The sequence below is a fragment of the Anarhichas minor genome, unplaced genomic scaffold (genome assembly GCF_050575085.1).
Source record: "Anarhichas minor isolate MPS153535 unplaced genomic scaffold, ASM5057508v1 ptg000010l, whole genome shotgun sequence".
Classification (NCBI taxonomy): Eukaryota; Metazoa; Chordata; class Actinopteri; order Perciformes; family Anarhichadidae; genus Anarhichas; species Anarhichas minor.
In genome coordinates this window covers 7,873,966-7,884,571 of record NW_027466456.1, presented here as the reverse complement: position 1 = coordinate 7,884,571, position 10,606 = coordinate 7,873,966, and positions in this window count along the sequence as shown.

Genomic DNA, 10,606 nt, shown 5'->3' with positions numbered 1-10,606 from the left:
TCAGGACGATCTCTCTCTCTTTCTCCTTTAAACCACTGAACCATAACGACCCCAGACATGACTGTTATCTACACTTGAACCTTTGTTTTCCTAGCCCCCCCCCCCCCCCCCCCCTCCTCATCACCCCTCTCTCCGCTCCTAAAAATCATAGACATAAGTAGCATTCTCTTTTTAACGGCTTCCAGCGCCTTATGAGGTGGGCACGGCTCTGTGTGATGGGGTACACCTGGAGAGGTCAGGGGCCACCGAGGGAGTCCTTGGCGGGCTCTCTGCTTCCCCAGACAGCTGCTGTAAAATGGAAAGGTCACGATGGGATCAGGGAGGAGGAGTGCAGAGGCCCCAGTCACTCAATACTAATGTTTTATTAATGCCTTGCTGTGAGGGCCACCAGGAACACAAGCTGAATGAGGCTTTTATTGTGGCATCTGTGTACAACAACGACCCCCCCCCTTCTCTCAGAGACACACACATCCACAGTCAGAGTCAGCACGTGCACACACACTTTGTCTTCAGTCTCTTGAGTAATCAATCTGCCACATTACAGCCCTCGGCGTGGCTGCTTAAATTAGCATAAACCTAATGGGGTTTTTATTGGTCTTTTCTCCATGCTGCGAGTAACAAAAAGGAAAAGGGGAAAAGATGCTTAAAATGGCTGAATAATCACCCAGACTAATTTGATTACGCCCTTAAAAAGAGGCGAGCTGTCATACAGTTACAGGGGCCTCTTCAGTAATCCAGCTGGGATGGGACGCAGTGTGTCTGCCTGGTAATTAATCTGAATTACGTAATATTTGCTGAAGTATTACTGAAGTGGCGCGTATTCAGTCACAGAGACGCTCTTTGTTCTAAGTCTTGAACTAGAGTTCCTGCAAGGATTCATCAAGACTTAATACACTTTGCAGCCGTACCAGGATACTTGTGTCTCTGAGCTCACCCCGGAGTCCTTTATCCGTCCCTGGAAGCAATGCAAACTCATGTAAATGAAGTCCCTGTGATTCATACGTTAGTCAATACAGTGCAATTCTTTGTGGTCATTAGTAAACATGGCACAGTCCCTGTGGACACAAGGGACAAATAACGAAAAAGGACTCAGCTTTGGTGTGGTGCATGGTGGGTAATTGGGCCCCTGGAAGATGCAGATGGAGCCCAAGATGCAGTAAAGCTAAAGCTAATGGAGATGAATGTCAGTGATGGGTGTGCATTTGATAAATTCATAAGTGTGTGTGTGTGTGTGTGTGTGTGTGTGTGTGTGTGTGTGTGTGTGTGTGTGTGTGTGTGTGTGTGTGTGTGTGTGCGCGCGCGCTGTCAACCAGACAGTGTGTCGTTTATGAGTCATAGAAAAGCTTGAGATTTGGTTATTGTTTTCTTTTGTCAAACTCAATCTGGCATCAGTCCCATGTGGAGGAGAAAGATAAGTGATGGGAGCAGACAGACTGAGTCAGGTTTAACCTCAGAGTGCCACATCCAATCACTTCATATAGTTCCAGCCCATCTGTTTGGTTCGCTGAAGGGCGCGTGGACTCCCCGCGTCCCTCACAGCATCACACTGTGGTTACTGCAGTGGACCGGACCAAAGACACACACGGGGTGGGGTGGGGGGGGGGGGGGGGGGGGCATCTGGGTACTTTCTGGGTTACGGTTATTAACCCGGCCACCTGTTGGCACTCCAGACATCTTGCTCCCTGTTGGCAGAAGGAAGTCAGATCTGTGAAGGTCAATTGTTGCTCAGCGGGAGTTTGAAAGCACAAAGTTTGCATGCAAGTCAGGACGAGCTTGTCCACATAAACGACTGTGGTTTGAAATGTGGGTAAACGGTGAACTGTGTGGCCGCTGAAGCTCAGTGTTGAGTAGAATCAACCTTGACGTGACAGGTAATAATAACGCGACTGTGAGGCAGTCTGGAGCTCACTGCTGGTGACAGCGGGACCCTTGTTGTGAGCGGCGGAGGGAGCTGAAGTTTGATGATGCGAGACGGGGATGGTGTTTTTTGATGAATGTACTGATGAGGACAGACACATAACCTTTGTGGGTCACAGTGTATCTCTATGGAATACAGTCTTGTTCAGTAATGCAGAAGAAATCCAAGTAAAATCCAATAGTGTTTTTGATCTGTATGATATTTACTTTTCTATCCTGTGCGTTGGTCTGCGGGTGTCTCGAGCATGAATGCAGCAAGGGAGAGCCCACTCTCTCTGCAGTAGGTAGAAATAGAGGACTTAATATAAAGCTGCAACTTTCATGAAACGGTGATATTGCCGTAGTTGGAGCGTTGAGCAGAGCGGCGGAGTATTTAGGATTCTGAGTCATGCTCTTCGTCATCTGAGATTAGAACACCAGCAGCAGCAGAACTTAAGAAGTGCATGCAGTGACCCACGCCCATGTACACAGCGAGAGAGCAGCAATAGAAACTTCCATCAGGCCTGCAGTCGCATGTGATGCAGTAAGTGCTGCTACTGCGGCTTTACTTTGATCAGGAAGGGTGAGCTGAGTTTGTATTGCAGCAAATGTGCTGTTACGGGCTGGTTTCAGATCTGGGTATCGAAAAAAATCACAACTTGTCATTTTTATACAGTTATATCGGAATTCATGCAACTTTTACGTCACTCTGGATCAATCGCTCAGCCAATACAATCCCGCTCATACGCGCTTTTGCAAGTGTAGTTAGAAGAAGCTTTTAACATCCTCAAATTTTGAATGAGATGTGTTTCAGTGAAGTCATTCACGTCAAGATGCTATCAATACTGGCTCCGACTCTGCATCCACACACACCTCCGTACAAAAGTAGCAGCCATTGCCATTTGCTGCACAAAAAGCCATCATTCAAAATGTCTGTCTCCTCGTGCTCGTCCTTGTTGTCTTCTGCTCAGAAATTCACTGGCCTCCACTGCACATCAACGTATTAATGAAACCGTAAACTGACTGACGGACTGACTCCAGTGGCCTCCATGTTAACTTCCGTACTATATCACGTTCACGTGTATTGTTTTTTGCGCGTGCGGGTCAATTCAGGACCTTGAGTAATAAATCCGAATTGAGCACCAAGGCCTGTTAAATAAACTTTTTTTGTTTGCATTTTTGTTATCTAAAACGTGAATTTTAGCATTCAGGTTTATCACAAAATGTAGTTGTTTTTTTTAGTGGTAATGTTCAGAAAGTTCAAATGTAGTTTTGCTTCTTACTCTAAAGCTTGTTTGAAGCTGTGATTCCAGTGGTGCCGTTCTCTGGCTGCGTCCCACTGTTGTGCTTCAGGCGATGTATTCACAACAGTAACAGATGCGTATGGATCAGTTGAGGCTTCAGTAGTATCAGCCGGCTTTGTCAGCCATGGAAATGAGAACTCATTAGGTTATCTAAACAAGCCCCCAGCAGAGCACGCCTGTAACTGCCTTCCTCCTAGAATAGAGAGCACGAAGCCTTCATCTGCTCCGGCAGACCTGACTTATTATCACAAATGTGCAAATTGGAGGTTTACATTTCTCTCCAACCCCGACATATTATCCAGTGCAACATTCCCTCATAACAGCAGGGGAGGAAGATTAGATACTGAAACATCTGAGGTTGCAAAGAAAGGCCATCGAATTCTCAAAGTTGTATTTTAGGTCGTCTATAATGTAGTAAAAATTGTGCTTCACCATAAGAAAGCCTCTTACAGTATGAATTATGTCCAGATGAGCAGATGTTTTTGGAATCTGTGTGTAGTCCAGAGAAGCTTATCCTTACAGCGTGGTGTCTCCTCCACGGCCACCCTCAGATATTTATTACCTAGCGACATAAATGGCATGAGCAGCTTAATCCCACATGCTAAGAGGACTTTAGTTAAATAACGCCCCGTCCTGAGGCATTATTAACGCCATGTGGGTAAGCCTGATAAAATGGCATGGTGATAAGCTGATGTGTAGTGCGGAGGACCCGACGTCCCTGCATTCCTGTCCGCTCCCTGAGAATGTCCAGGCCGCCCCTCGTGTCGTATGGTCGGTCCTCATACAGCAGCGTTCACAGGACCTGAACATTAATCTCCCTCTTGTCTCTTTCCCCAGATAAGCAGCGGTGTCTGGTATGCAGGCGTGTTTCTCGCTTCACTGTCTGAACGGAGGAAGAGGAAGAGTCTGTGTAGTCCTGAGGCTGCGGCTCCATCCAGCCTGATTCACATTCATCGTCAGCTGCAGAGAAGCGAAGGCCCGAGTCCTAGAGACGGCCCAGAGACTGGAAGTCTGCGGCCTCTTTCCACCTGATCTGTTTACTCGTTCTTCTTGTGTAACTTTCCCATGTAGCCACTAGCCGTGAGCTGGACTCGTTGCCATGTTTACTAAAGGGAGCTCACAACCTCTATCTTAACATGCGAAGCACAGCCGGGAAGCAGAGCGATAGTATAGATGTGTGCTCTGGGATTTTTCCTCCTCCTGGGGAGAATCTGCTGCGGTGACTGTATGGGCCCTGCACTGCTCAACTGACTCACGGCATCATTTAATATGTGTATCATCTCGCCAGTAGATTACCACTTTAACAGACTAAGGACTTATTAGAGTCTCTCACTGACTTGTGGTTTTACAGTGAACTGAAAGAGAAAGTCAGATGGTCCTTTGTTGTGGTTTCTCTCCCCTCCAGTCACTCGGCGATTACTCAGGTGTAATTTATTTGGACTGCTGATGGACAGAATTAGACCTTTGCTCTGCCAGGCGTATGGAGAAGGAGAGAAGACATTTGGGGAAGTGTATGATTTTTGTGCACAGAAACGATCTTCCTGTCTTTATTTTTACCCTTTGGACTCGGGCTTCCCTCAATTTTGGTAAGCTAAACTTGTATCATCCTCCTCGACTTAAAATACATGCTCGCAAGAGAAGATACTTTTTCTGTTTCAAGATGTTATTTCAAACTATGATTTTGTCATGTTTTTGTGTATATTGTGTCTCAGGGTTTTGTTTTGTTTGGCCTGTATTTGTTCGAGCTACGGTAACTTCTAACTCTGTTTTTTTGTGAATGTATTATTTTGTGAGAAACGGTTTTACAGAAATCTCTTATTTTAGAATACGTTCTTACATTGTTTTGTCAAGTGTAAATGTATGATTACGTTTAATAGCGGTGGTCGTATGTATACATGTATATATATTGCCAAAACCTGAACCATTCTGGATTTAAATAACGAAAGCTAAGTGTGTCCAAAGTAGTTAAATACTTTCTAGCTATGATATAATGTTTTCATTTTATTTTTCCGGATCTTTAATGGAAGTCTTTTGTGTTTATAGTTTGTATATTTGTAGAAGCCTTTGATTTGCACATTTTGTACAACGGAAACTCTTAATGGTCTTAATTTTGTATCTTTGTCTTAACCCAGCTGGGGTAGTGTGAATAATCAGTGTTTTTGTAGCAAGTTATCAAGTTGAACGATCTTCATTTGCTCTGTGTGCAAGTCTGCAGTTTTCCAATATATCAAATACACTTGATATATTAAGCTATTACTGATAAACCATCTATTACTCCATATACAGCTCACCCCTCATCAATAAATATCTTGTTAGAAAACTATTTTCCGTTGTTTGTCCTCTTGTTTTCCAAGGAATGATGGGAATTCAGCAGGTGTGCCACTAAATCAGCGCGGGCAGCCATATAATCACACAGGTACTCTTAACGTGCCTGGAATAGTTCCCAAACGCAGGTTAAGGAGCGGTTTTGGTATTTACCAGGAACACCCGTCTCCTTCCGCCTGTCTGTGTGCGCACTTAAGATCCAGCGAGATGAACAGTCCATTCCCTGTCTCTCTTCATAATCCCCCCCCCCCGCCCCGTCGTAGCGATATCACACATTCTAGTTATGTGGTATGTGAAGAGCAAGCCTCTGCTGCCCTGGCACTCACATGCAGAGGTGGAAGAAGTACTCAGATCTTGTAGTGTAAGTAGCAATACTACAATGTAGAAATACTCATACAAGTAAAAGTCATGCATTCACATTTTTGCTTTGAATACTGCCAATCATTATCGGAGTATTATTTAGTGATGCATTCATGTGTACATCCCTTAAATGTTGAAGCTGGTAAAGATGAGGCTCATTTGAATAACTTTGTATATTGCTGGGTAGCTTGTGAATAGAGTAGAAGTATATACTCAAGCAAAATACAAGTACCTCAAAATTGCACTTAAGAACAGTACTTCAGTAAATGTATTTTGTTACTCCCCCACCCCCCCGCTCGCGTGTATGATGTGCGCACACATTGAAAAATGTGCGTGAGTCAGGTGATGTTCGTCCATATCCCTCATTCTGCAGCGGCCAGGTTGACGTGAGAAAGCGGTGCAGTCCAGACTGGGCGTTAGGTGGGAAGAAGTCTGGTTGGCACATTTTTGCAGACTGGCAGGGAGGAGAACCAGAGAGGAATGTACCCACATTCAGGTTCAGGGAGGTGGCTCTGAATGTGCTGCCTGCAGGCTTGAAGTTTGAAGATGTTTGTGACGTCTGAGCTACTGAGCTGTGGTGTTTAAACAATCCTCCTCCACTTCCAAATGAGACATCTCTACTTGTGGTTCACGTACACTTTCAAAGTCTTCCTCTATTTGTTTCAAAGTAAAGGGTTGTCAGAGCATCTGTCCTTTTAGAAGACCTGGCAACAGATGATAGAAACACCAGTTGGAGACAACTTTAAATCTCTGAGGAAGTGGGTATAGTTGAATTAATGTTTTACAAATCAATAGAGAATATGTGGATATAAATCCTAAATGATCACAAAAATAACCCGTGGCATGAGCTTTCTGAAGGACTAGCTCTAATCACCTCTCACGTGAACGGAGGCCCTACACATTTCATAAATCTGTTTAAGTCTTCAGTTTGAGTGAAGTTTTTACTGTTTTTGGAAGCTTAAATTCTGAGCTTTCTTTTTTTTGTCAATTAAGTTAAATTGTCCCATACCACAAGGACTCTAAAGTACTGCTATTAATGGTAGTGTAATGATGTTAATATGGTTAAAAACTTGGTTCTGTCAACACTTAGACTTGTTTTTGAGAATATGTTTCATTGCTGTTCGTGTGGAAATCAATTTTTCATTGTCCCTCAGCTCTTCCTTTCGTCTTCCTCCATTTCCACGTGCCATGTGCTTCAGACAGTCAGAGGGAAATGAACTGCTGGAGAGAGACACGAGGGAAACAGCCTATACCGAATGTTTTGCAAGTTGTTTACAAGTTGTGCTCTGAGTGATTTGATTATCAAATGAACATTTCCAGATATTTGGATCTCTGTAAAATCATGTCCTAAATATTTAAAGATGGAAAGCAATGATCTAAATGTCTACAAATTTGATGAGCAGAAATTATTCCTCTAAAAAGGCTCTACACTGCATGCATATACACTATACATTACATGATTTGTGTAACAAATTACATAATATCTTTAGGGGATGCCCTACAACAAACACTTGAGTGACATAATGCAACGCCATTGTTAAATCCTTTCAAAACCAACTGAAAAACTTCAAAGGCTGCTGTTAATTGGATGTAAAAAAGAGGCTGATCCAAAAAGTCCCCTTCTGGATTTTAAAAATACAATGCAGACGTACATAAAAAGATGAAACAGCGCTCGCTGAAAAGATGACCTGGCACTGGACAGCAGGATGAGCAGGCCGGTCAAAAGCTCCTTTTGTCATGCAAAATGTGCTAAACGGGCAATTTCAAACAGATCTTGCCGACAACACAATTAAACCACGGCGAATCAATAGACATTTGAAAGTCGACTGGAGACAAAAGAACCTCAGAGTCCGCCAAAAAAAAAAAAAGGGGGCGGGAGGAGAAGAAAGAGGACACAAAAAATATATGGTATGTCTTTGCATGTGTGTGTTTGGTTTGTGTGTGCATATGAATTCACGCTTAATTTGCATGTGTGTTTTTGGGGATGTTTGTACGTGTGTGTGTGTGTGTGTGTGTGCGTGAGGTGGGCAAGAGAGAGGGGAAGAGCAGTTACGGCTTCTTGTTAAGCCATAAGAAAGGGGGCAGCGCGGTGGAACCGACAGGGACATTGCACCACCCAAATATCGGTTGGTGTGTGTGTGTGTGTGTGTGTGTCTGCTGGCCTGAGACCCCCAGCTGGGGCCTCCGTCTGCACTGGATGGAGACAAAGCCGCCTTGATGTGGCCAGAATCGACCTTCTCTCACCTTCCCCAGGGGGCCTGGAAAATGCCCCTGCAGGCCATTTCAGGAAACCCCACAATCAATGGGCAGATCAATAATGTCTGATCTGACAGATCTGCAAAAACTGCCTTTACTTCACAATATCTAGAGAAGTACAGCCGACTGAATCGTTCTATGTTTGTTAACTGTAGCTACATGCACAGAGCATATTTTGCTTTCAGGTTGTTATTAAGAGATCATTTGGTAAGATTATAACCACCGGGTAGGAGTATGAGCAATAAAATGTGTGAGTATCTGTGGCTGTAGATAGACATGGAGTGTGTATAGTGTGTATAGTTCATGCCTATGTCTGCATGTGTGTGTGTGTGCGTGTGTGTGTTTGAAATTAAAATACCACCAGAAGCCACATCTTAAAAGCTGTGGACTGTCGGAGGAGACTCATTTCTTCACAGTTACATAAGTGTCCCTCGCAGCAAATCTCTGTAAGTAAACATCACTCTTCCTCTCCCATATTCTCTTTACTTACTTACTCTTCACTTTACTGGTGTGAATATTAAGAAAGACACAACAAGCATGACCTTCAAGACTAAATTAATACGGAAAATGTTGTCTCTCCCCCCTGTGTCTATGCTGGTTGTGGTGTGGCATCTTACCGACTCCCCCCTCTCTCTCCCCCTTCTCTCTGGCTGTGGGCATCTCTGATGGCAGCAGCTATGAGGTTTCCTGGCTGACTGAGTAAGCAAATGAGGAGTAAACAATGTGAGAGAGACAGACAGTCAGACAGCCTAACCACTGGAGCGAATGGCCTTCTCTGCTTGTCTGAAGTGTGTGCGTGTGTGCGTGTGTGCGTGTGTGTGTGCTACTGTGGAGGGGAGCTTGACAGGTCAGCTAGCACCAGGAGGAAAAAAGAGACCTGAAGCCTGCATACTAAATCTGCACTTATATATTCAGACCCTCTTCAGACTGAACCATATTTTACCATATTTAAACAATATCTTCTATCACACTGGAAGGCCACGGTGAGATACAGAGAGACAGTATAGGAGCAACTATTGCAAGTCTATTTGGACATTTTTTTATGGCTTACAATACTAAAACTTTCTAATTAGTTTTTTAAAGCATGCTAAGCTATGGTTGTGTTTTTTTCCTTTACATTTTTTATGACATACTGCACTTTTATGACAATCACATACTATACTAAACTAAGACTTGTTTATGACTGGGGAAGTCTGCATTATGTCTGCATCTCGTTCAGGGCCACACAATACTTCCACCTTATTGAACTGCAATAGTAAAATGATATTTGCACATAGATGAATTAATAATGTCATGCTGATACTTTAAGTACATTTTTGCTGATAATACTCCATAGGATTTTGAATAAAGGACTTCTTCTCATAAAGGAGCATTTTATACATTGACAGCATTTGTGTACATACTCCACGTCTGCCCACGATTCTGTGAATGTGTAGTTGCATGCCTCTCCGACAAATGGCATTTTTAAGATGCCTCTCCCCTCCCATGTTTTTATTCCCCCCTTACAAACAGATGTGGGCGTACCATCTGAAATATGCACCCTGGCAGAATAGCCATTGTGATCATCCATCACGTCACAAAGTCAACACGAGGACAGTTTCATTCACAGGAAAAGGCCACAAAGGCTTTGTCTGCTGACCTTCGCCTGTGAACAACAACTGTGGGCTGAGCAGAAACGAGCCAACGGACATTCCAGGCAAGCCTGGCATACTTAGATTCATGCGATATAAAATGTCTCTTCCTCTTTAGACACAGCAAAGCCCTTTGTGGGGTTTTTTGCAGGCAATTTTTCAAAACATAACTGACACTTCCTCTGACTCTCATTAATAAAACAAATTGATTCCCAGTTGGGTTGGAGTGAGGCTTAAGGAGGGGGTTGATGAAGGTTGGGGGTAGCATGGAGGGGCTTGACACGTTGCCTGAGGTGACACACACACGCTCGCGCTCTCTCTCTCTCACACACACACACACACACACACACACACTCTCTGCTTCACCAATCAAAAGCCCCTTTCCACTTGGAGAGAGGAAAAAAAAAAAAAAACTTCAAAAGCATCATCTATAGCCTGATGAGAAGCTGGAGTGTGGCAGATGTAAACCCGCCCTCTGGCACACACACACACACACACACACACACACACACACACACACACACACACACACACACACACACACACACACACACACACACACACACACACACACACACACACACACACACACACACACACACACACACACACACACACACACACACAGAAAGACACACCAAACTGAGTTATGAAAACAAGCCACATGCATGTGTGCGTTTGAGGCAACCTGTTCTGTTGTTGTGTCCGGCTTCGGATGAGATGTGACACCGAGGATGAATAATACAATAGAGAGATACTCGGACGTGTCAGCAGCATCTGTCTCTGTCTGGGGCTGACGTGTGTCATCCTCCCTCCTCATTCAGAGCAGAGAGC